General features: G+C 55.3%; 1 protein-coding gene and 1 long non-coding RNA gene across 6 annotated transcripts in view; one reads left to right on the forward strand and one right to left on the reverse strand.

Moving 5' to 3' along the window:
- The window catches only part of KIRREL3 (kirre like nephrin family adhesion molecule 3), a 540,292-nt gene that overhangs the window by 43,528 nt on the left and 470,580 nt on the right, over positions 1-26,184 (reverse strand). The window lies entirely within an intron of this gene.
- The window catches only part of LOC140631221 (uncharacterized), a 62,165-nt gene continuing 52,099 nt past the window's right edge, over positions 16,119-26,184 (forward strand). Inside the window, exons 1-2 of the long non-coding RNA XR_012028844.1 lie at positions 16,119-16,590; positions 23,635-23,713. This is a non-coding gene — a long non-coding RNA (uncharacterized lncRNA). The remainder of the gene's footprint in view (positions 16,591-23,634; positions 23,714-26,184) is intronic.

Genomic DNA, 26,184 nt, shown 5'->3' on the forward strand with positions numbered 1-26,184 from the left:
GGCTGAGGCAGTGTTTCAGAGGGCCCTGCCACCCTGGCACCTCCTTAGCACTTGATTCTTCCAGAGGGACTCCAACTGACTCATCCCAGAGTTGGGATGCATCTCTGCTGTCCACTTGTCCCACTGCGTTTCATAGCAGGGTGGCCGGAGGTGGGGGGTGCTGCCCCAGTCCCTGGCGGACACTCCATAAAAATCTGCCAAGTCCATTGGAGTCATCCCTTTGATCCCCTTGACGACCCCGGGATATAGTGAGCACTTACGATGATAGAGGACCATTACTTGAAGGAGGGACCAGAGAAGTTTAATGACTGGCCTAAGCTCACCGAGCCTCTTCTGATGTTGGTGCTTAGGGTCACTTGGAGGGCCTCAGGTCTCTGCGGCTCCCTGGACAAACCGCAGAAGGGGACAGGCTCCCTGGAGGCCACCTGAGAAGTTCCTGGTCTTCTCCCACTCCACTCCACTCCGAGGGAGGGGCTGGCTCAGTCAGTTCTGGGGGCTCTGGGAGGGCTGAGCTGCATGTTTGCTCAGCAGATAGATGAAGCGGAAATTGGGTGACGGTGGGTTGGGGTCCTAGCACAAAAGGCCTTCTTTGCCCAGTTGCCAGAGAAAGCGCATGCTCCCGTCCGGGCCCTGTGCAAGAATCTGCCCTGTGGGATCCGGGAAGACAGGTGTAGCAGCTGCAGACCGCAGTGCCAGGCCAGGCCTGTCCCAGCAGGCCATGCCTTCCCGCCTCTGCCCACAACCTGCCTGGCACCCCCTCTTCTCAGGGCCTCCCCTCCTCTGCCAATCTCCTAGTGTGCCCGGGAAACTCCAGGAGGCCCTGGGGCCAGGTAAACACCTGAGCAGCACCCTTCCAGGTGCCCATTCCTTCCTTCCTGGCCCAGAGGGGGCCCGGTTTAGAACTACAGCCCAGTGAGTGCCAAGCCCCAAGTTTCTCTTTTCTGAGGAAAAACAAACCCTCAGCGCTTCCGAGATGCCATCAGCAGCCCCAGAAGGCCCCCGGGGGTCCTGGCCCGGAGAGGCAGTTGGCCTCATCCGACCCTGCCCTGTCTCCCCGGGGGGCTCTGGGCTCAGGCAGATGTTGGTTGTGGGCTGGACGGTGGGGGACAACCCCCCCAGCCCCCGCCCACCCCCAACTCCCTCATTAGTGCCAGAGGCCTCCTTGGTGCTGCTGTGGCCAGAGAGCACGAGGGAGGCTAATGAGGGCTTTCCACACGCGGGGTGGGGGGGGTGTGTGTGACAGTTGCTGATGAGGGGAATTTTCTCTCTCTGCAATGCTGGGCCCCTTCCAGCAGGGAGGGCCGGGGCTGGGGCTCCTGCCCCCTTTCTTCTGGGCTGGCAGCTCTCTCTCCCGGAGGTGTCCAGGATGGAGGCACTCCGGCTGGGCTTGAGAGAGCCAGAGAAGTTGGATAGAACCATTTGGCGCTCCAGGAGCAGAAGAAACACTTGGCCATCCTTGTCTCTGGGACTCCCCAGCGAGGGGCCAGGGGATGTGGCAGGTGCCCTAAGTCAGAAGGTGAATCGGGGAAGGTCATCCCACCTTCTGGTTTTGTTGCACCAGACGCAAACTATGAAAGGACAACAGGAGATCTGGAAAGTTCCTTCTGGCACCGATTATTTCTTGGGTCTGAGGCAGTGGTTCTCAACCTGCCTGCATTGTACAATACTCTGGGGGGGATTTTAGAAATCCTGTTGGCAGGCCACACCCTGACCCACTCAATTCCAGTCTCTGGAGGTGGACCCCAAGCCTCAGGAGGATTCCAGCGCGTGACCGGGTTTGAGAACCAGCTATCCCTGGGCCTTTGCTCAGGCGCGTAGCCCCCTGTGATCACGGTGCAGAGCCTGAGGAGGTCTTTCTAAAAACCAAATACGGTGAGGGGCCAGGCTTCCTTCTTGCTGTTCTAGTCCTGTGTTTTGGAATATTGGATTAGAGGGAGCGCAGAGGAGGGGAGAGGGGAGTGGGACGCTGCTTCACGAGTACCGGGCACGCACACACGCTCACACACACAAACATCCATCCTCAGAATGGGTCCTGATTATATCTTCCTAAATAAGTGGTTATCATGCGGTTATTCATGTAGCTATGCATTATTGATTGGCCTTCGCCTCGCTGCACACCAGATGGGGTAGGAGGGGGTGCGGATGGGGCCGGGGTGTGCGGGGTGGGAGCGGGTGAGGAGGGGGGATGTTTGGGGGCCATGAGGCTGAATAGAAATCACAGTAGCTCTTGGCAGCTGTAGCGCGGATGGAAGGGGGCGACTCATTACCTCTCCATTCAGACCGGGCCCAGGGCTGGGGCTGCTGGGTGTGGGGTGGGGGAAGGCGCGAGCAGCCCGAGCCTGGAGATGCATTATTCATACATCGCCCTCCCAGGATTGGTTATTATCCTGAACCACTATAGAGTTTGGTCTCCTAATTTTTAATCACAGGGAAGGTGGAAGCGTTAGCCTTTTGTGATTAATCCGGAGATAAAAATAGTTGACTGTTTTGGTGTTTGTGCTGGTTGTCAGTCAAGAAGAAACACATTAACCGTTGGGTGGCTGAGGCCTGCGAAGCCCCCGGGAGAGCCGCGCCCTAGAGCTGGATATCCGGCCCGGGGGGGCCTCAGAGGGGGGCTGGCTCCAGGGCACTGCCAATTCCAGCCCCACACCTGTAGGGGTGCTTGGTCCTCGCAGTTTGCTCGCCTGTCATCCAGGGTTCCGGCAGGCAGCTGGGGGGCTCCCCTCTTGCAGACTGGGCCACACACACGGGGGTGCCACGGGGGGCACCTGCCTCTCCCTGCCTTGGAGGGGGCCCTTGAGGACTTTTCTCTGAGCTCTGCTCCCGGGGGCGACTTGAGTGGCGAGGTGTGCTAGGGAGACACTGTCAAGTTCCGCATCAACAGAGAAGGAAACTGAGGCCAGAGAGCGCAAGTGCTGCCCAACGTTATGGGGGAGGGAGGGCAACGAAGGATGGGGATGGGCTCGGGACTCACGTTCCACGTACTAAGATTCTTCGAACTCTCTTAGGAAATAGGAGATTCTGTGGCGAAAAGCTGCTGAGGCGCCACCCGGCCCCAGATGTCTGTGGGAAGGGGTCCCGTGATGAGGAGGCCTTGAGCTTCTGGGGTGACCGGCTGGCTGGACCGTGGCCGGACGCAGGGCAAAGTGGAGCGGGTTCAGAGGGTTTCTGCCCTTTTCTGGAATTGCTCACTGCCTCTGCCCAGTGGCTTTACGGTGTCACACTGGTTTGACTCATTGGTCTTGGTCCGCCCGGTTGGCCAACCTTGCCAGAGCAGGCTGGGAAAAGTGTCCGGGTGCCAGGCCGAGGGCGGCACCTCGAGAGCGTCCTCCAAAATCCATCTGGTCCCCTGAGTGGGCCCCCTGCCGGGCTTCCAGGCCTCCTTGGGGGCTCTGTTAGCCCAGACGGCTGGTTTCCACGGATGGCCGATGGGGTGCATCAGCCCACAAAGGCCTGCAGTGGGGACACGGAGGGTCAGGCCGCCTGGTGGCCCCTGGGGGAGAGCGGGAGGCCAGGCAGGCCACCTTCCTGCCCCCAACGGCACGGAGAACGCCCCCCACAGACACTAAGGCCTTCGGAGGGGACTTCTGGGCCTCATCACCTCACACAGCGCATCCTCCACAAGTGCTCTATTAAAAACATGAATCCAGGGGATCCCTGGGTGGCCCAGCGGTTTAGCACCCGCCTTCGGCCTAGGGCGTGATCCCGGGGTCCCCAGATTGAGTCCCACATCGGGCTCCCTGCATGGAGCCTGCCTGTGTCTCTGCCTCTCTCTCTGTGTATCTCTCATGAATAAATAAATAAAATCTTAAAAAAAAAACAAAAAACAAAAAACATGAATCCAGTTGTGTGCCCACTGGGTTTCAAACCTGCCAGGGGCTCGCCCTCTTCCTAGAACATAGTTGGGAGCCCTCTCTGCTGCCTACAAGCCCCTGTACCTCCAGCCCTGGCCTCACCCACCCCCTCACACACCGAACCCTACCCGCCTCACAAGCCACGCTCAGCCCCAACCCAGGCCTTGCCCTGCTTCTTCTCTGTCTGGACTCTCTAGTCCATCTCCTTGTCCCTCTGGCTTCTTCCTGTCATCGAGGGTGCAGCCCGGCCTGGCCACCCTGTGGAACAGCCCCCCTCAGTGACTCCCTGCTAGCTCCCCACACTTTATTTTCTTTATCTCCCAGTTCACTTGTTGTTTGTCTCCCCTTATTACAAAGGAGGCTTCCTGACAACAAAGAAAGACCTTGTCTGTCTTGGTCACTGCAGTATTTCCGTGTCTGGATCAGTGCCTGGCGTAGAGTAGGAGCTCAAGAATTTGTTGAGTAAATAAACGGGAGATTGCGGGGTGGGAGGTCTGTCTGGGGGTCAGCACTGTGTGTGTGTGTGTGTGTGTGTGTGTGTGTGGTGGGGGTGTTGGGGGGTGGCCAAGAGGGGGATCCTGCTAGCCCTCCCTGGGACAGCAGTGCAGAAACTCTGTGGTGTGGCTCCAGGGGGCTGGCTGCTGCCTGCCATTTCTGGAGAGGGGAGCCTGGGCTGGGAGGGCGTGGGGGTGGGAGCAGGGGCAGCTCTCAGCCAGTTTTTGAGGTAGCACCGTTCCTTCTGGTGGAGGAAGGAGCCCGGCCCAGTTTGTCTGGATCATAGGCTGGGGAGAAGGCTGCAGGCTACGCATGGTGACAGGTCAGAGATACTCGGCTGACAGCAGGAGGAGGGGTGCTGCTGCTGGAACTGCTCTTCTTTGTTTTTAGGCATCGGTGTTCAGCCCCAGGCCCTGGGGACCTGGATGGGGTGCAGAGTGGGCTTAGCTCATACCAGGAACATCAACGCTGACCCCATAGAGGGAGGACCCCTGGGGCCTCTAGGCTGGTCTTTAGCCAGCACATCCCTGTCTCTAGCTTCAGGCCTGCAGGCCAGCCAGCATCCAGCATTCCCTCCTTCCCTCCCTTCTTCCTGCAGGACTTCATCCTTCCCTTCCTTTCACTCGGCCTCTTCCGAGTCACAACCCCAGCATACTGCGGTTGAGTGATAGCAAACGTGACCTGCCCTCTTGGGGCCGACGGGGAGGTCTTTATCACTTAGGGCACGTGCCCAGGGTGGATCTGCAGCATCCACATCCCCTGGGAGCTTGTTTGGGAATGCAGACACTTGGGACCACCTGAATCAGAATCGGCATAGAAAAAATTTAGGTACATCAGGGTCTGAGGAGCCCTGCTCTAGGGGGCTCCTAGGAGAATCACAAACTGATGAGTGCTTTGAAGGAAAAGCTCACTGGACAATGAGAGCGCATAGGGGGACTTTGTCCCCCCACCCCCACTCCCTCCATGACTGCCTGGGACTGAAGTGGGAGGGTGGACACTGCTCCCTGGAAACTGGGCTTGACCTCAGAGCCCAGTCAGCATGTTCCACAGCAGTTTCCTTTGCCCAGGGCATTTCTTGAACTTGGGATGCTGCAGTTCTCGGTCCCCTCTGACCCAGCCTTCAAGACGCCACTGAGGGGTCACCTGGTCCCTGAGGAATCTTCTGCTTGAGCCTTGTGACTTTCGTCTACGAGGCTGAAGCATCCTGGGCAGCCTTTTGTCTGAGTAGCTAACCTAGTCTATGGAAGGGATCTGCAGATCACTTGTCCTCCCCTAGACAGCAGCCCCATCCATCCTGGACCCCATCACCTGGCACAGCACCTGCCTCACACGGGATCCCCCAGATATGTTTGCCGAGCTGCACCTGGCTTGAGTCCACTACCCTCAAGCTGTGTGATGGTGGGCAAGGTACCTAATCTGACAACCCTCGTCCTCTTGGGTTAGTGGGGTAATAAAGATACCTGCAGGATGATCACGAGGATTACTTAATGATATGAAGAATGCAGAGAGACAGAGTTTTGTAAAGGCTTATGCAAATGTTGGTTATTGTGTCCAAGTTTTAAGAATAATATTTAGTTGGGGAGTTCTGTGAAAGACACTGTGCCAAGGGCCCTCTTGTTTTATCCTCACTATCCTTGAAGACAGCTACTATTGGGATCTTCATATTGTAGAGCAGGGAACAGGCTCAGAGAGGGCAAACCACTTGGCTGAGGTAACACAGCAGGTAAATTCTGCAGTGGTACTGTTGGAATTTAGATCCTGGTTTGTTTGACCCCATAACAGTATCCACTGGAGTCAGAGCAGCCCACAGACCTGCCCGTGAAGCTGCAGTAACCCTTCAGAGCCCTTTCCACCAACCCTCCTGCCCTCATTATGGTCCTGTAGCCCCATGTTGATGCCGGATGGGCTCTGTCTCTGCCTGTGGGCTCCCCTTCCCAACCCAGTTTCAAAGGGCCCCAGAAGCATGGGCCCGGCTTGCAGTCGGTGCTCGAGAGAGGTCCCTTATAGGGGTGGATGAATGATTTCTGCTGTTTGCTCACTGCTTACTTCTGTCATTGTGCCCTGTTGTCAGGTTCTGGGCCCCGGGCAGCCTCAGCCTCCCCTGTCCTCACCCACGTGGACGTGCCACCTCATGGCCAAAGCTCAGAAGAACCGCAGAATGTCCACACAGGACTGCGGGGGGCGGGGGGGGGCACGGGGTTTTTGCAGGAACTGCTTCTCAGAGCTGGTTCAACTTTCATTCAGAAAATCTGCATTGAGCGCCCACTAGGTGCCGCGCAGTGTGAGGCCCTGGGATACAGAGCTCCTCCCTGGTGGAGAGAAGACCACACACGAATGAATACGTGATATAATGTTGGGTTGATGGAATATGATGCTGGCAAGTACTAAGCAGAGAAACAGAGCGGGTGGGGACTAGCGAGATCCTCAGTCGGCCTCCAGAAATCTCTTCTGCTTTCTCCTGTCCTTCCTGGATGTTACTTTGTCTTTTTTCCAGCCCTAACTGTTGGTCTTGCCAACAAGGGTTTGCTCTTGCCCTGCCCATGCCTTTCTAAACTGTTTATGGAGAAGCAGATCGCTTTCCTGAGGATGCAACTGACCTCTGTGTGTGGATAAATCCTCAAATGCTTGGTCCCCATTTTGGGGAAGGGCACCACCACTTAATTAGAGAAGCCAGAAATCTGCAGGTCTTTCTGGATTCTACTGTCCTTCATCGTGCATTGCTAACCGTCCTGGTGAATTCTCTGAGACAGCTTTCACACCCGTTTCTCCCTTTCCATTCCTGGCCTTCTTCCTGGCTCAGGCCCTCAGCATTTCTTGCTTGGATTAGAACTTTCAGCCCTTCTCCCCCATGCTCCAGCCACATGGTCCCGGAGTGACCTTTACAAACGTCTGGTCACCCATCCATTTGCCTATCCATTACTTGCCATTTGCTGAATAGTGTTCCTTTGTTTAAAATAATTCGAAGATCCCCCCCCCCCCCCACTGCCATCTGGACAACGTCTGAACTTCTTGGCTCCTGCCAACCTCTCCAGGCTCATTTTTCACTCCTTTTTAGCTCAAATTCCTCTAGTGGATAAGAATGACCCGCAATTCTGGGAATAAGCCGCTCTTCCCCAATTGTCCCTCTCCCTTTGTTTGGTTAACTTGAAGGGCGAGCAGCTTGGGTTCAAATCCTGGGCTTGTGGTCCTGGGAGAGTTGTTTAACCTCTCTGGGCCTCAGTTTCCTCATCTGTAACATAGGGAATTTAATAAAACCAGATTCGCTGTGTAGTTGCCAGGACCAAGTGAGATGCAGTGCAGGAGAGCACTGTGTAAATGGCCCAACGTTGTATGGATGTGGTACGTTATTGGTTCTCCAAGCAGACAGGGCTCATTCCCTTGGAAAGATCATGGGCAAAGTGCCTGGGGCTTAGAAGTCTGGTGTCAGGCATGGGGTGAAGACGCTGCTGCCCCCTGCCCCTGCCCAGGGTAATCCCACGCTGCTCTTCCTGGCTTGGCTTCTCCTCCCTCCTGTCCCCCCACATTCTGTGCCACTACTGCGAGTTGGCTACAAAGGCATGTATGAGCCCAGCCGACCCCAGGTGGGGCAGAGATGAGCCATCTCAGCTCAGCTTGGCCAAGCTGCTGACTCACTAAATCCGGAAATTTGGGGTGCTTTGTTACACAGCGGAAGTAACTGATATACCCAGTAGTTACCTACTGTTTGACTTGTTCCTGCAAGATTGTCCAAATCAGACCTCGTCTCTCCAGCTCCTTCTCTCATGCTCTAGTTGGACTGGTCCATTCACCTCTCTGCAAGGACAGCCTGCCCTGTTAGAACTACATGCTTTTGCTTGTGAAGTTCCCTCTGCTAGAAATGTCCTTATTCTGAATCTTAACTGTCTGGAATCCCAACCTCTTTCCAATCAGTTCAAAGGCTACCTTTGGCTTGTTAACACTTGGTCATTCTTTAAGCCTCAGGTTCTTGCCACCTCCTCTAGGAAGCCCCCTCTGGTTTAGCACCCCCCCCCCCCATCTCACACTGCCCTAAGGCCATATGCCACCTCCATGAGCCATGGCTGTTGGCTGCCCCAATAGCTGTGAGGTCCTTGAGGCCAGTCCTGGTTAGGTTCTTTTTTTCCATCCTTGTGTTTAGTGTCCAGCCCATAGTTAGAGCTCGGTCACTATTTGTTGACTGGTGCCTTGCCTGACCTGGCTGAGTTAGAAGCAAATTTCCCCCTCTTCACTAGTCTGCATTACATCTATCTGTGGACCTGTTTCAGGTTCTCTACCCCTCCAGAGCAGGACTCCTGATGCCTTGTGCATTTTCCCCACCACCTAGCACGTTACCTTGGACAATAAGAAGACAATAAAAAATAACGAGTAATAGCTAATGCTGGTTGACAGAGGGCTTACAGTCCTTCCAGAACTTACAATACTTCTAGAGTCCTTCTGGTACAGCCTCACAACAACCTTGCATAAGGTAGATACAGTCAATATGCATATTTTAGAAAAGTGGAAACTGAGGCACCAGCTCATCTCTGAAGTCTCCTGACTCCAGTGACCTGTAAAGGCTCAGGACACTGGGGAGCCTCTCCTTTGGAGCTCCTGACCCACAGGGGTAAGAAGGGAGGCAGGGTGCTGGGCTTGGCTCCTGGCTCCCAGTTCTTGGCTGCATCATTGGGGGCAAATTCCTTAATTCTCTTTGCAAGATACTATCTCTGTCATAGATATTATAGTATCTACTTCACTGGGCCATTGTGCTGATTCAGTGAGTTAATACAAGCACTTTGTTTCGTTATTTTTTTTTAAAGAAGTTCTTTTTTAAAAAAAATATTTTATTTGTGTATTTGTGAGAAACACAGAGAAAGAGGCAGAGACACAGGGAGAGGGAGAAGCAGGCTCCATGCAGGGAACCCGATGTGGGACTCGATCCCAGGACCCCGGGATCACGCCCTGAGCTGAAGGCAGAGGTTCAACTGCTGAGCCACCCAGGGATCCCAAGCACTTTGTTTCAAAGCGTGGTGCTGTGGTAAGAACACAGGAGGTGCTAGCTCTCGATACCATTGTCTGTTCACTAAGTAACTGCGTGGAGACAGAGAGCAGCCTACTGCACGGGAAACAGCTTGTTTGAACCCCTTGTTCTATACTCGTTCTGTGCCCCGGCCTCAGCCTCCCTAGATGTCACAGTCAGCACCTTGCCTCCCCACGAAACCACAGCCATGAGGAGGATGTTGGAGACAGATGGGCTGGGCAGGGGATCCTGTAGGGAGGAGGGGGCTACTGGAGTGGGGTGAGGGCAGTGAAGACAGGTGCCGGCAGGGGCCAAGTCAAACCACGTCACGTGTTTCCCCCTTCAAATTAGGAAGGGTGAGCCTTCTGTTTATTTCCAATTAAACCCGGTAAGAAGGTCTGAGCCATCTCATCAGTGAGGAGACGGATGTTTCATTAATACTGAGCAGAAAAATAAGTCCCAGGATGTATGCAGAGTGGAGGGAGGGTAGACTGGGGGGCAGGGAGAGGACAGCAGGCGGCAGGCTCCCTGCAAACAGAGATGTGTGCGTGCGTGTGTGCATGCGCGTGTCTGTCCACAGGAGTGCCTGGCACTGGGTGATGGTGGATGATGGGTGACCGGCGAGTGGACAACCAGTGAGGCAGGCTTGGGGTAGCCCTTCTGGTGGCCAGAGGGAGAAGCCACCAGGGAAAGGGTGTCCCGTGAGAGCAGCAGCAAAAGGAACCGTGTGCAGCGCGTGGGACCGCTGGGCACAGGCAGGGCGGGAGGGGAAGGCCAGCCTCGGGCGCGGGTATCCTCCGTGGGCCACCTGGCATGCGGGCTGTCCCCCAAGGAAGGGACCTGCTCTTTCCCCAGCTCCGCTCCTGTGTGGATGGGTGGCCCCGGGGCAACATGAGAGCCCTTCTCGGTGTGTCTGCGGGAAACATGGGCACGTGGCTGCCTCGCGGTGTCTGGCAAAGCTCTCCGGCTAGTTCTGACCTTGACTTGATTTTGGGGTTCATCTGTTCACCATGGCTGGGTCAGGGGGACAAACCTATCATGGTGACATGGGCTGTGCCATTTACATATTTGATGGGGAAACTGGGGCCCAGTGGCCAACCCACTTGGGACCAGTTACACAACTGACCAGTGGGGAAACTAGGAATCCCGCGGAGGCCCCTGCGAGTCCAGCGGCCCACTCCTAACCTCAGTGCTGTGTGGCTGCTGATGAACGAGAACCTTCTGTGTGCTTTTCGTTGCTTTTGCAGCCTCAAGGCAGCCATCCTGACCCAGCAGAAGGCTGGTGGGCCTCAGGAGTGTCCAAGTTGGTCCCATAAATAGAAAGTAGCCCTGATACGGTTGGTCTTGCTACGGCTCCCATCTGGCAAATCGACCCCCTCAAGGAGCTGTATGCCTTTCGCTAAGGACAGAAAGGAAGACAGGAGGAAGCCTTCCCTCCCAGCACCTGGAGCCTCAGAACAGAGGGACGCGGGAGACAGGGTCACCTCATTAAGGGACTTACAAACTCAACATAAGAAATTCCAATAATTGGGACGCCTGGGTGGCTCAGTGGTTCAGCATCTGCCTTCGACTCAGGGCGTGACCCCGGGGTCCTGGGATCGAGTCCTGCATCAGGGTCCCCCATGGGGAGCCTGCTTCTCCCTCTGCCTGTGTCTCTGCCTCTCTCTGTGTCTCTCATGAATAAATAAAATCTTAAACAAAAAAAGAAATTCCAATAATTGGCTTTTAAAATGAGAGATTCGGAGCACCACTTTTGCATTATGACAGCGTGCATGTGTTCCTTGTCGCCCTTGGTAGGAGCAGCTAGAGGAAGGCCGGGGGAGGAGACGAGAAGTGACAGGGACCGAGAAGTCCGGTGGTGGTGGTGGGGGGGATGCAAATAGGGAAAGACAGGCAAAAAGCGAAAGAGACAGGGCCGAGATGTGCAAGCCACCTGCTTGGGGAAGAGATAAATGCGAGGGGAGAAAATACGCGGGCCTTGCTACAGAGAGCCGTGAAGCCAGGGGCAGCGTGCCAAGTAAGGAGAAAAGCGAAGTGCTTTCTCTAGGCCTCTTGCCACAAAAATTCATTTCAGGGAATCCCAGAAAACCACTAAATGTACCTTTCAACTTTATGCAAATTTACCAAATCCACTCTTTGCCAGAATCCTAAGAGGGAAAAGTCAAAGTCTTTTTCTGATCTGAGCTTGTTTTTGAAAAGGCACCAGCCTCTAAATCTGAGAAAGGGCAACGCTTTTAGAATTCATTATAAAAGAGCGTTTTAATGCTCATCTATAGTTTAGCCTCATAGATATTTTTGAAATCTCCTATCTTTCTCATTTTTTTTTTCCGCCGAGACCACATTTCTCCTCAGAAGTTGGTGAACGTCGCATTTCATTTTCTGTAGAGAGGGTCCATTTTATGGGTGAGTGTTCACAATCTTTCAGGATGCTGCCGTGGAACACGTAAAAAGTGTTGCCCCTGCAAATCCAGGGCATCGCTGGGAGAAATGCAGGTATGTGCAGCCTGTGGAGGGCTCGGGTGGGGTCGCTGCAGGTTGGGGTCTTGCAAGCCCACCGAGATAGAGATCTGAGGGAGCTTAGTGCCTCTCTATACCACCGTCTGATGGGGGTGAAGAGGCAAGTTTGGCCAGAGGGGCCATCCGAACGGCGATGGTGGCACCGTGGTCTCAGCAGATCCTATAGGGCTGTGGCTCTGGACGGCCCTTAGGGTCATGCTATTCTAGGACATGGGGCTGGCCTTATACTCTGTGGAGGCCAGTCACTGGAAGGGGGCTTCCTCCCTGTCGCCCCAGGTAATCCCTAGAGAGGGACTCAGCAGAGCCGGCCGTCTCTGACACTCTGACAACTAGGGAATGGGTCGTCCTGTTCTGAAGGGGGAAGAGGAATCTGGGGGGGAGGGGTACATCATGGCATCTGCTGCAAGGATGGTACTCACAGGAGGCGGGGGGCATGGACCCTTCTGCAAGTGTCACCTTTTTTCCATCAATGTTGAGATGGGGGTAGGGGTGGTTTGGGCATCCAGGTGGTCTGTATCAGAAAGCAGCCCCTCAGGAGAAGAGCTTTGGTAGCTGGCAAGGAGGACATGAGGACCTCTACTACATGCTCTGGTTCACCAGGGCAGGGGGGGACTTCCCATCTGACTGGTCATCCCCACGGCCAGTGTTTGCTAGTGGTCAGGGCCACCCAAGCCCTGCATCTCCAGCCCCAGGGGAGCAGTGTGAGTGGGATAAAGAAAGAGCACAGTCTTTGCTCTCAGACAGAGCTGGGAACTGGGTTACGGGGTGACCTTGAACAAGTTTCCAAGCCTGCATGAGCTCCGGTTTCCTCATTTGTAAGGTGGAGCTGTATTATTCTGCTATGAGAAAGAAGAAATCCTGGCATTTTTGACAGGATGAAACTTGGGTGAAATGAGAGGGTATTATGCCAGAGTGAAATAAGTCAGAGAAAGACAAATCCCATGATATCACTTATATGTAGAATCTAAAAAAAGCCAAACTCAGGGGCGCCTGGGTAGCTCAGTCAGTTAAACGTCTACCTTCAACTCAGGTCTTGATCCCGGGGTCCTGATATCAGGTCCCACACTGGGCTCCCTGCTCAGCGGGGAGTCTGCTTCTCCCTCTCCCTCTGCCCCTCATGCTCTCTCTCTCGCTCTCTCTAATAAGTAAATAAAATCATAAATAAATAAATAAATAAATAAATAAATAAATAAATAAATAAGCCAAACTCAGAGACAGTAGAGTGATTGTCATCAGGGACTGGAGGTGGGGGAAATGGGGAGATATGCATCAAAGGGACACACTTCCAGTTATCAACAGGTTGAGGATCTCACAGACAGGGTGGAGATTATAACCAATAATCCCGTATTATATATTTGAATGGCGCTAAAGGAGAAGATCTTATGTATTCTCGCCACAGAAAGGAAAACGGTCATTACGGGATCAGTTGGAGGTGTCAGCTAATGCAGTGGTAATAATCATTTCCTAATATACTAAATGCACCAAATCAATACATTGTACACGTTAAACACACACAACGTTCTGTCAATTACAGCTCAATAAAGCTGGGGAGGGAAAGCTCAAGTCAGAGGCTAATGTGCGATCCAGAAGAAACAACACAGAGAGAGCCCCGGTGTCTCCTGCTGGCAGCGGCCTTGAGTGGCCTTATGAGATCTGCCGAAGGCCATGCGGGGCATGCAAGTTGTGACAGGGTGCAAAACTCGGGGGGTGGGGGGACTGGAATGGAGAAGGATGCTCCTCAGACTTTCCTGATGTTCTTACTAACATCCCACTTAAGAGCAGAAGTGGTTACAAACCTCCGGGATGCCGGCCACCGGGCCGGGTTCTGTCCCCAGAGTTAACTCGCTGTGTGGTTACACTCACATCCCTAGAAGGTGGTGGTGGTGGTGGTGGGGGCTGCTCTCCCTTCCTGGGGTGCCTGTCCCTCCCCTTCTGACTCGTGGACACCTGTGAGACCTTCAGGTTTTGCAGAAGTGCCTCCTCTGGACTCCACTGGACTGTGGCTGAACGTCTGCGGGACAGGGACCAGTCTTGCGTCTGCGTGTCCTGCTGTCCTGCACGATGCCCCAGCCAGGGCTGTGAGGCGGAGCCTCCCCTCCAGTCCTGCTGCATGGGATTTGGGGGTGGCTGGGTGGAGGAGCCGCGCTGGGGGTGACTTCCTGAGGGGCGCAGCCCTGTCCTAATTCCCTTCTCTCTCCTGAGAGCTTGCGCAGAGCTGCTGCTCAACAGATGAGCGCTGAATAAATGAGAGGAGAGTAAGAGAGATGCCTACGTGAGGGGGGTTACAGGCAGGAAAAACTATGGGGATGCTTTGAGGGGGGACAGATCTAGAAAACACTACTAAACACCATGGTGTATCGAGTATCTATTATGTTCCAGAAGGTCCCGAGGGTCCTACCGGCCCTTCACATTGATCTCATGGGCCAGTTTGGGGAGATACTGTGATTTGGGGCTTGTAAGAACTTGGCTTGTTTGGAGATGTTAGAGGCATTTGAATCACTGAATTTGGGACCCATGACAGCCGGGGTCCCAGGGCTTTGCCGAGACCTTGGACAAGTCTCTTACCCTGTGTGTTCCCCACTGTCCACCTCCCATCACTCCTTTTTCTCTAGGCTGGCGACGCTTGGATCCTTACTCACCTCCCTTCTTTTTGCTGTCACTCTTCCCAGGCTCCCCCTCTCCTGTGATGAGCAACCGACTCGCGGGGCAAAGTGCTTGTAAAAAGAGATGGGGTTGCAAGTGCGGCGAGTGTCCTGGAGCAGCCCGAGTCAGAATACCTGGGTTTCAGCTCGGTCCGCCTCACCGCCACGTGCAGTAGTCTGGAGGGGCAAGGGCTGCATGGATGGTCCGGGTGCAAGCAGGCCGCTCAGGAACAGCCCATCGGCTGCTCCGAGGCTGGAGGGGGTAAGGTCCTCACTTCTCGTCGGGGGTGAAATGTGTTGGATGAGCCAGTCGGCGCCCGCGATGGGCGTTACTGTTCGTGGCCAGAGGCGTGGATCATCCAAACCCCGTATGTGATTGAAAATACCTTTTGCGTTTGACTTTGGAGTGCATCGTGGGCCAGTGTGCGCTGGGGGACAAGGGGAGGGGCAGCTGTACTTTTCGAGCATGTTTATTTTAGACCCCGTTAGGGCTCATTTGCATTTACTGGACGTGATCCCTGGGAGAGGTTGGCAGGCCTTACTCCGCATGGAATGTTCCTCAGCCTGCGCTCGTTGGAGAGGCAGGCTGCTGGGCCCCGGAGGACTGACGGGCGGCCTCGGTGGGCATGCCATCGGGCCAGGGATGCTGGGCTGTGTTTGCAGTCAGACCCAGGGCTGCTCTCTGTGTGGCCTGGGGTCATCGAATTAGTTCTCTGACCCCGTGTCTTTATCACGAAGCAGAGATGTCGTACCACTTCCTCTGAATGGCCGGTGGGCTGATTCTGTGACACGGAATTCTATGCGCCCTTTCTTCTCTCTCCCCTGACCTCATCCCCCAGAGAGTGGCTCTGCCCTCTCCATCCCCCGCCAGGTGGCAGTTTGCGGGTTTTATTTTTATTTTTTTAAGACTTTATTTATTTATTCATGAGAGACACACACACACACAGAGACAGAGAGACAGAGAGAGGCAGAGACACAGGCAGAGGGAGAAGCAGGCTCCATGCAGGGAGCCCGACGTGGAACTTGATCTTGGTTCCCCAGGATCATGCCCTGGGCCAAAGGCGGCGTTAAACTGCTGAGCCACCCGGGCTGCCCAGGTTGCGGGTTTCCAAGAGGCTGGGCAAAGTCAGGAATAGTCCTTGTGGTCAGACGGGAAGACCTCTGGAGTCAGAGGTGGGGCAGGGATGGTCACTTGCTTTTTAGGAAGCAGGGGGTACAGAAGGCTGAATAATTCACAGCCCACCTTCCCAGGGAGGGGATTTAGGGAGGAAGAGGGCGTAGGGGATGCCTGGGTGGCTCAGCTGGTTGGGTGTCTGCCTTAGGTCCAGGTCATGATCCCAGGGGTGGTGGGATCGAGCCCGGCATTGTGCTCTCTGCTCCGAGGGGAGCCTGCTTCTCCCTCCCCCTCTGCCTGCTGCTCTGTCTCCTTGTGGTCTCTCTCTCTGTCAAATAAATAAATAAAATATTAAAAAAAAAACATAGGAGGAGGGTGTGGTCTGTCACAGAATGGGGATGAGGCTCTTTAAAAAAAATTCTTTTTTTAGATTTTATTTATTTATTCATGAGAGACACACACACACAGAGGCAGAGACACAGGCAGAGGGAGAAGCAGGCTCCTGCAGGGAGCCCCATGAGGGACTCTATCCCAGGTCCTTGGGATCACTCCCTGAGCTGAAGGCAGATGCTCAACCCCTGAGCCACCCAGGCGCCCCAGGGGATGGGGCTAAGTGTGGGTGAATGAGGGCACTTTGACACTTCTCTCATTTCTCTACGGGAGAAAATAAAGGCCTCTCTTCCTGCAAGGCCGCTGAGGACTAATTCGAGGCCATAGGACTCTGGCTAAAGGCTGCCACGTGGTTTCCTGCTCAGCTCAGCTGTTGGGCTCCTGTGTTGTTTGGCTCTCCAGTCAAGGTCTGCGGCAGGTACGGAGGCCGTATCAGGAGCACCTGCTCACATCCATGCCCCCGGGAGCCAAGGCCCAGGTGTCTCAGGTGGGCCGGGAGGAGGCTGTCAGGGTGCGAGGCCCTCAGAGCTGTTGGATCCCACCCACCTCCCTTACTTGACTGATAAACGAGCCAGCCCAGAGAAGGTGAGTGATGCGCTCCGGGCAAAACAGCAAGTTTGCCTCTGGGTGTGCGGCGGCACAGATTTTTTTTTTTTTTTTTCAGAAAGGATGATTTCAGAATCCAGACTTTTAATTTCTTGTCTTCAATGAGCCAAATGGCCCTCCCTACTTGCTTGCCTGTTTCCACAGGACTTACCAAGTACAAGAACAGCTTACAGATGGATATCCCGTAGCAGAGGCCATGATACATGGAGAGAGGTCATTGGAAGGGGAGGATGGGCTCACGCTGCAGCAGGAGGGACTGAAGTTAGATGTCAGGGAAAACTGGCATTAGAGACACAGCCAGGGGAGAGATCTGGTCTCTTCATCCAAAGTGCCCCCCGCACCCCACCTCCCCAGGTCAGGGATGAGTAGAGTGTGACGTGGAGACATGACCCTGAGGCAGGGAGACAGGCCTGATGGCTTCTCAAAGCCCATCTCAGCTCACGTCCGCTTACACACTTGCTTATTAGTTTCCCTGCAGTTTCTTCCCTGCTCCCAATTAGCCTCTGTCCATCCAGTTCTCCAAGAGGTGTTTCTACTTGGAGGGGGGGGGGAAGGGGAGTACAGGGGCAGGAGGCAGGGGAGGGCGAGCCTACGCATTTCCCATCAGGCAACCCGCCTCTGCTCCTAGCCAGGGCTCTTGCTGTTGGAGGGGAAGCAACCACCAGGCAATTTCTACAGCTTCCCATCAAACTTTGATCAATTGGCTCTGAAAGGGCCTTTTCTTTACAAATGGTTTGTGCCTCCGACAGCCGTTAATGGTGGAACATCCAGATGCTGCAGGGGGCTCGGAGGTGGGCGCCTCGTGCCAGGTGGGTGCCGTGAACAGGGCCAGATTTGGTCTTCTCACCTGCTCTGAACCCCCAGCTCCTCTCTACCTTTGTGACGCTCGGGGCGGGGTGGGGGGAGATGTCAAGATGTGGCCCCAGAGCCTTGGCGGGGAGCCAGCGGCCTAGCACTAAGGGAGAGGCCTGCGGGCAGGAGAAGCGGCTGATCTTCCAGGAGGGAAGGACCAGGGAGAGGCGGTGCGGGAACCAAGCTCCACCCGAAGCGGCGCTTTCTGATGCTTCACCAAGTGACCCGAAGGGCGGTGGCCTGTGGGGTACTCTGGGTGGCTGGCAGGGGTGGCCGTTCGCACCCACTGCTGCACAGCATCTCCCCATGGGTTAGGTACCCTGCACCTCGCCATGACTCGGCGAGGTGGGCAAGGCTGCGGGGACCCCGGGAGCCCTCCTGGACTCCGAAGGGAAGAGCCCCTCAGCGATCAGAGCTGCCCAACGTCACCCATCGGGAGTTTGTGTGATGAGGCTGAGCTCGATAGTTTCCCCCCAGCACCCTGGTGCAGCCATGCACACCGTGCACTCACCCAGCCCCAGCTGGCCCCGCGGAGACAAGCGCCGGGTGTTACTCCCGACCCAGAGCTGGCTTGCTCCTATGGCTCCGCCCTCCAGCCCTGGGTCCTGGGACCTTGTGGGGTTCCCACACCTCTCCTCCAAATCCCGACTGGCTACAAAACGTAAGGGCGTGCCTCCTGCCGCCGGCCCCCCACTCAAACCTGCATCATGGAGATAGATAATAGTTGAATAAAAATTTCTAAAAAATATCCGAATGAATGCAGAAAGATCCATGGTGAGCCAACTATCACGATTTTAAGTAAAGACAGGATTTTGAAGCTGAGATCCATTTAAAATGATTTAAGGTGATCACCTGGTGGAGGGAGGTGATCAAACACGGCAATTTGCTCAAGTGAAAATGAAATAAGCAGAGAGGGCAAGACGATATTATCGATGCCTTTGCTCCCATCGAAGCCGGGAAAGGAGAATGACCAGCTCTGCTGTAAATGAAGTATTGAGGCTGAAAATAATATTGCGTGTTTTAAGAAGCCGACTTTTCAATGTTTCAGTATTTTTTTCAAGCGCTTGAATGTTCTAATGAGAAAATTAACGATTAAAAAAATGACGTAAGATCACGTATATTGGGGCCTGCATTTCTCCTCTGGCCTCAGGCTGCAGGCTGGCTCCGCTGCTGCTGTTACTGGTCCCGCCTCTATGTGGTAATTTGATATTTTATTCAGAAATTAAGGATTTCTTTTGCATTGATGCTGATTTTGGACATTTTTACATTAAAATATTATCTAGATCCCTGAGGTTTTTGATGTCCCCTTAAATTTTGTGCCTCCCCCCAACCTCTGTCCTGCTTCAACTGCTTCTCCAGAGAAGGAAGCTGCCCCGCTTTCCTGTCCCTGGTAGGGACAAAATGTAGGCTGGCCCCTCAGGCTTTTGGCACCCACCTGGGGCACATTCAGGCCTAGAAATGTCCTAGGGGACGTGAGCACTGGAGTGGGAGCAGGCTGCCAAGGGAAGATAAATGGGCTTCAGAGGCCCTACGGATAGAGATGGGCAGCCATTCCCGAGGCCATTCATCAAGTTCTTGGTGCGATGACACACGTTAATCAGGCCAGGGGGCCCCTGGGATGACGGGGTAGGGAGAAGCCAGGTGAGCAGAGGCTCCTGCAGGCTCTGAGCTAGTGCCTAGAAGGGGCAAGGCTCAGCCAGGGTGGCCAGGCTGTGCACTGACCAATTCGGGGGTGGGGGAGTGCTGTACCCTTGGTTGGTCCCCCTTAGCTTCTGTCCTCCAGGCAGGACCCAGCTCTGCTGCTCAGACCCTGGGCTGGGCTGGGGGCTGGGGGCTGGGAGGGGCTGCAGGAAGGCAGAGGGGAATGAAGCAGGTGGAGGGGGACAGCTCAAGGGTGGGCCTGCACGCGGGCTCTTCTCTGCCCTCACAGCAGCTTCCCCCGTCTGCAGAATGGAGCCCGACTTCAAGGCTCTCTGTCACCTGGCGCAGCTTCTCTTGCCCTCTGACCCACCAGAGGTCCTCCCTATGAACCCCTCCTCCTGCCTCCAGGGCCCCTCTGCCTTCCCTGGGTGACCCCAGAATGGTTCATCCTCCACACCCAAGTTCTGCTTCATCCCCAAAGCCTCCCCTGACTGACCACGGCTCTCCCCATCCCACTTACTCTTGCTGGCCAAGTCTCCTTATGGGATCATCTCGTGTGTTTGTAGGTTGCCTCCCCGAGCAGACTCGGTTCTCCGAGGGCCTGCACCACTGCTTCTGTCTGGCCTTTCCTCCTCGGAGCCTGGCAGCAGTGCCTCAGCAATGAGGTGACCCTGTGCGAGCCCTCAGACCTGTGGTTCCCAAAGTTGAGGGGTGGACGGGAGGCAGTCAGGACCACGGGGCAGGAGGGGAGCTCGGAGAGCACACCCGCTCCCCCCCAGAGCCCGTGTGGGTGCCCTCTGCTCAGGATACTGGGGTTCTGCTAGTCCTGACCTCTCATCAGCTCAGGCCGGACATGCAGGTGTGCCCTTGACTAGTTCTGCCTCTCACACCCCATTTGCCGTGGCTCCCCTGCGTAAACACGCACAGATCTCATCGCTCCTCACATCTGTGCTGCTGCTACCCGTCAGGTCACCACGACCAAAAACCTGGACTTGTCAGCAGCTTCTGAACCTGTTTCCTGTAATCATCCTTGCCCCACCCCTTCCCCTGGGAAGTCCTTTTCATAGCCTTCTCCTCTGCTCAAAGCTTCTGGTGGTTTCCTATCTGAATCAGGCAAAATCTGAAGCCCTTACTGTGGTCTGCAAGATCCGGTAAGGTCTGGCCCCTTGTTCCCTCTGACCTAATTTTCATCAGTCTCTCCTCTATTTACTCTGCACCAGCCACACAGACCTCTTTGCTGTGTCTGGAGAATTACACGAACACTCCTGCCCCAGGGCCTTTGCATGTCCTATGCTCCACATCTGGAATGTTCCTTCTCTCAATGTTTGCTTGTTTGCTTGGTTCACTCTCTCTCTGTCTCTTCGGATCTTTGGCTATATGGTACTTACTCAAAGAGGCCCTCCCCAGGTATGCAGATAAAACTGCACCTCCGCAGCACCCCTCTCCACCTCCTCACCTTGCTATGTGTTGCTTTATGGCACCCACGACATTATAGAATTATTTGTTTGTTGTCTGTCTCCTTCCCCTGGTAGACGCTCTGTGAGAACAGTGACTTTTCCTGTTTTATTCACTGTTGTATCCTTAATGCCTAGGACAGCGAGGGCGCATGGTAGGTGCTTAATATGAATGCTCCCCACTGCGTGGTGGGGGACAGAGTTCTCCCATCTGCAGAGGGGCCTCCATCCCAGCAGGACACGTGCAGCTCTCAGGCTCTGGTTGGAGGCCCCCTCTGCGCCCCATGTCCCTACTTGACATTAGGTGAGCACTTCACACTCCCAATAGCTTTTGCATAAAGGGTCTTATTCCAGCTGCTTGGCAATCCCTGGGGGCTCCCAGGGAGAAGCCTGAGTTGACCTGTGAGTTACGGGGAGAGCCTGGGTCAGAGGTCAGGCCTCCTGGGGGCCCCGCCCTGTTGGTCCAGTTCTCCAGGGTGGCCCTGTGGCCTGATTCATGGGTGCCCTGGTGGAGGCCATGCCCTGGCCAGCTCCCTGGGAGGCTGCTGGGCACAACCCTCGTCTCTCCAGTCTGGGCACAGTTCCAGTTGTGAGTCACTGCTTAGTCACTACTCTGGCTTATTTTACAATGAAGGGTGATGATAATAAAGGCCATTAATCACCGGGAATGATGGCTCACACTCGGGAGTTCTCCAGCCTGGTTCTGCTAAAGAGCTCAGGGTGCTTCCATTCACTTCCAACAGCCTTTCTGAATAGTGGGGACAACAGCCAGGGATACGTGTTCCTATTTTCTAGCTGGAAACGGGGACGCAGACGGGTACAACGACTTGCCTTGCCGAAGGACTCAGCTTAAATCAGGGGAGGGTCTAGGGCAACAGCGTGCCAGCAAACCAGCTCTCCAAAGCCAACACACCACCAAACAAAACCCTGATTGGAGTGTTCAGCAATTTCTACGGTGTGAACCCTCCCATGACGGCGGATTTCAAGCTACCAACGTGCCGCAGATGGCAGAGTCGGGACGGGAACGCACCTTCAGCTCTCATGGGCGGCGCAGGCCACCTCCAGCCCACCACTGGCTCAGGGAGGCAGCTTCTGACTTCCCTCCAGAAGTTCACCGCCTGGGAAACACGTTGACCTGCACCCCCACCCCCACCTCCCGGATTTTCATAACAGCCCGTTTACTTAGGCAGTTACTATGTCCAATCATCAGATGAGAAACCATGAACTGACTTGTTGGCGGTGGGAGGGGAAGGCTCTGCTCCCTTGCTGGGAACGCGCGGGGCCAGGGAAGGAGCGCTGGATGGAAACCCTGCCTGGCAGGTCCTCCAGTGGCTCCTCTGTCTGTCCTTGGACCCCTGAGCACACTGGACGGTGGCCGCTGAAGGTAAAGCTGCCTGAGCCTGCGGCGACCGCGGTGCTCATTCATCTGTTGCACCAGCTTTACTGAGCGCTGCTCTCTGTTGGGCCCATGCTAGGTGCTGGGTGCAGACAGCAAGGGCACCCGGACCCTGACCGCAGGGGACATAGAGTCCAGGTGGGGGAGGGCCCCACACAACGCAGGTGCTGCCATGGGGAGATGCAGGGTGCCTGGGAACCCGGGAGGGACCTGGGGAGCCCCAGCAAGGCTGAGGCCCAGGGAGCGCTCACGGGCCTCGGCAGCATGCGCGGCAGGCATTGAGGGACAGGAATCTGCTGCAGCAGAAGGTGAGAGATGGTCATGTGTGCCCAGCATTGGGAGAAGAGGAGTGAGCGGAGGACATGCGGGGGGTCACTGAGGCCAGGGAGGGCATGCGGGGGTGGGGGTCACTGAGGCTGGAGGCCAGAGTGCGCTAAGTCACACACTTCCCGCCCAGGGCCTCTGGTTCTGCATCAGTGGGTCCCCAAGGCCTTTCCAGCTCTGATGCCCCGTGGCCCAATGTTCGGAGTGTGCTTAGTCCCCGTGAGTGTGCCAGAATCTGAGAATCCCGAGTGCCAAGAGGCAGATGCCAGCCCGGCCGGAGTCAGTCAAAGCCACGTTTGGATTCCGGATCTTGGCAAACTGACCTCCTGTTTGCTGGTCTTAAATTCCTGGCTCCCCAGAGCTCAGCAGGGGCAGGAAAGATGTCCGCTGCCCTTGCCCTGCCCTCCGGCCCCCAGACAGGGAGCAACTCCCCACGGGGCAGGGGTGGAGTGGGCTCAGAGGATGCCACATGTGGATTCTGGCCATGAGACACCAGCGCTGGGGTAGGGGGGTGGGGAGCCGGCATGCAGGCTGTGTGTGTGTGGGGGGGAGGAAGGGTAGGGGCTCCCACACGCAGATGGCTAACAAAGGGGCAGATGGGCCGAGGCCTCACGCTGCTCTGGGCGCCCTGGGGGGCAGCAGTACACTTCCAGTGCGTTGGCCAGAGGGAGCTGGACATGCACTTTGGAATCCCAAGCATTTGTGCAAGACGTGCACCGTCCTGCAGCCACCATCCTGCTGAGCTTGCTTTAGCTCCTTGACCTGCAGACACTGTGAGAGCTAATAAATGATACCCGATATCGAAAGCCCTTGCGTGCGGGGTGATTTGTTACCCAGCAATAGATTACGGGAACAGATTTTGCAGAAATGGCCAGCCACTTCTCCAAGGGGCCTGTGCGCCGACCATGGTGAGGCACCGTGCTGTTCGCAACAGGCTTTCCTGTACACCTTCCTCCTCCTCGTGACGATAGCCGTGAAGCCTGGCAGGGCAGGTATTCTGAATTCTTAGAGAAGAAGACACTGAGGGTCAGAGAGGCACACTGGGTATGGCCTAGGAATCTGACTAGGAGTCCAGTGTCTTCTCTGCCACCGTGGCTCCTGGCCGGCTCACTTCTCATGTACGTGGGAATCCAAGTCTTTGGCCAAGTTCAGAGGGAGGGGTGGGTTTGATGGAGGCAACAGGAGGGAGGACCTCTAAGGAGGTCGGGTAGAGTGACGATTCCTGGACAAGGAGGTTAAATCCAGGGTAGGTTGCAAAGCATTGAGGCTGGCCCCGGGCTTTCTTTCTTTTTTTTGATTTAAATTCAATTAGCCAACATAGAGTACATCATTAGTCCTGGCTTTCTCTTTCACCAGGTCAGAACCCTGAACAGAAGCCCCCAGAAAAGCTGGGGTGACATGAAGACTCATGAAGAACAGGAAGACTCCATGCCAGGTGTGCTAGGCTGGGAGTTGGGGCTTGTGAAGCAGGGCTCGACTGACTGGGACAGACACAGATCCTAAGTCCCAGAAACTTATCTCTGGCCCCCCAGAAGCTGGGGCCAGCCCCCCCCCCCCCACCAGCTGCCCCAGTCTCAGTGCTATGATCATCTTGAAGGGCTTCTTGGAGGCCCAGGAGGGTGGGCGGGACCTGCTGGGGAGGGAACCAAGTGGTAGGGGGAGCTGGGGGTACTCAAGTGGGGGCAATGGCAGAGGAAAATGTGCTCCTGGATCCCTCTGAGAATCCTTTCAGACAGCAGGTCAAATACTCAGCCAGAGCAGCTGCATAAATTAGCATACTTCATATAGGGGAATGTACTTTGCATGTGCCTGGGCTTAAGGACTTGTTTGGGGGGCATGTGTGTGTGCATGTGAGTGTGCGGGTCCCCTCCTCACCACTTCTGTTGCCCGGCATCTCTGCTGGCTCCCCCAGAGCATGTAGCACGTCAAAGGGGTGCAGGGGGGTTGAAACAAATCATTTGGGTCTCCTTAGAGCCCGAGCCCGCAGCCACCAGACCGATCTCATGCTGGCACCCACGTTACCTTTCTTCGGGTGGACCCCTCTGATGGGGACGTTACCCGAGGGCACCTGTGCGAGTGCCCAGGGACAGGGCGGCTGCACCTGGGCTGCCATCTCTTCTCCATGAGGGGCCTGCTGTGCTTGGGGGTGGGGGTGGGGCTCCTGCACTGGTGCTGGATGGGGGTCTAGTGAAGCTCCTCCTGTAGTTACCAGCACTTTCTGTGAGCCAAGCCTGGGGCTGAGCCCAGAAGGTTCCAGATGACTAAGCCCAAGGTCTCTGGCTCCCAGAGCACGTAGACCCCTGTTGTGCACGCAGCCCACCCCAACCCCCAGAGGCCTGCTGGTACCTGTGGCGGGTGTCTGGCTCACAGGCAAATATTTTCCCCATTTTACAGATGAGGAAGCTGAGGCTCAGAGAGTTCGGGCAACTTGCCCCAAATCTCTTAATCAGACATGGGCTGGACCAGGCTGGTGAGCGGAAGGGGGCAGGAGGCTGGGTGGCCATCTGGCCCCCAAAAGCCCGAGGTGGGGGGAAGATAGGGACCACAAAGGGGAGTTCAGCTTCTTCCCCCAAATGATGTCACCAGCTGAGACAAAAAAGGAGAGAGTTGAGGGAAAAAATGCACATTTCCACACTCTGAGTTTCCCCCTCATTAATTTTAATCTAATTTGATCACAACATTCCTTGGTAAACAGCAGCCTCCCTTAATAAGCCAGGCTCTTCCCCCCGACCCTGCAATTGTGTTCCTAATCAGCCAGTGTATCCGGAAAGGCTCACTGCTAATTGTCGCCAGGCCTTGTGCTATCCTGTGTGTCAGGTAAGGGATGGCAGCGAGAGATAATTATAATCAGATCTAATTAGTAATTATAACAGATCCCAACTAGAAATTGTTTTCAGTTAAATATTCCCAGAGAGGTGCTAATAGTCTCCGGGGCACGCTGAGTGCCACCGACACAGGGGGAAGGGGCTGGCCCGGCGCAGGTGACCTCGCACCCATGATTTTCATCCCTCCGACTCTCTCGTGAGTTCGTGATTTCGGAGACTTCGAGAAAACTCATGGCTCAGGGGCCGGAGGTGGGTGGCTCTGTGGGGGCAGAGCCGGCGCTCAGGTCACTGGGCTCCTGCGGCCTGCACTCTCCCACCTGGGTCCCAGGTGGAGGTCCCTGCCTCGCACGGCCGCCCCCGGTGGGCCTTCAGCAAACACCAATTATCAGAAAGGTTTGGGACCTTGAGGGATGGAAACTTCTGGATTACTAAAGAACCTGTGCATTCTTAGGCATCACGCATCACGGGATCTTTGCTGCTAGAATCATTGTTGAACTGAATGGGGTGCGAGTCCCGTGGCTGAGCACCCCTGGGGATGCCTCTCCGCCCCAGCTCTTCCCCGTTCCTGTCTCCAGCAAGGGCTTCATCAAACTGGGGTTGTCCCACTAACCTAACCGGCACTTTCCTCCTTCAGACCCACACCCCACGCACCTCTTCCAGGGCCATCCGGTCAGGAGACCAACTTAGTCAAACACCTACAATGGTTTCCACTGCTCCTAACCAAAGTTCAAGCCCTTTGACGGGGAGCTCCGCCTCCCATTACACTTCCTCAGCCACTCCATCACTTCCACTCACCCACTTCATCACTTCCTCAGCCACTCCCACTCCTCAGCCACTCCATCACTTCCTCAGCCACTCCATCACTTCTACTTGTCTTCTCCATTATTTCCATTCATGTACTCCATCACTTCCTCACCCACTCCGTCACTTCCTCATCCACTTCATTACTTCCTCATCCATCCACTCCATCACTTCCTCACCCACCCCATCACTTCCTTATCCACTCCATCACTTCTAATCATCTTCTCCATCATTTCCACTCATGCACTCCCTCACTTCCATTCACGCACTCTATCACTTC

Source organism: Canis lupus, chromosome 3, assembly GCF_048164855.1.
Source record: "Canis lupus baileyi chromosome 3, mCanLup2.hap1, whole genome shotgun sequence".
Lineage (NCBI taxonomy): Eukaryota > Metazoa > Chordata > Mammalia > Carnivora > Canidae > Canis > Canis lupus.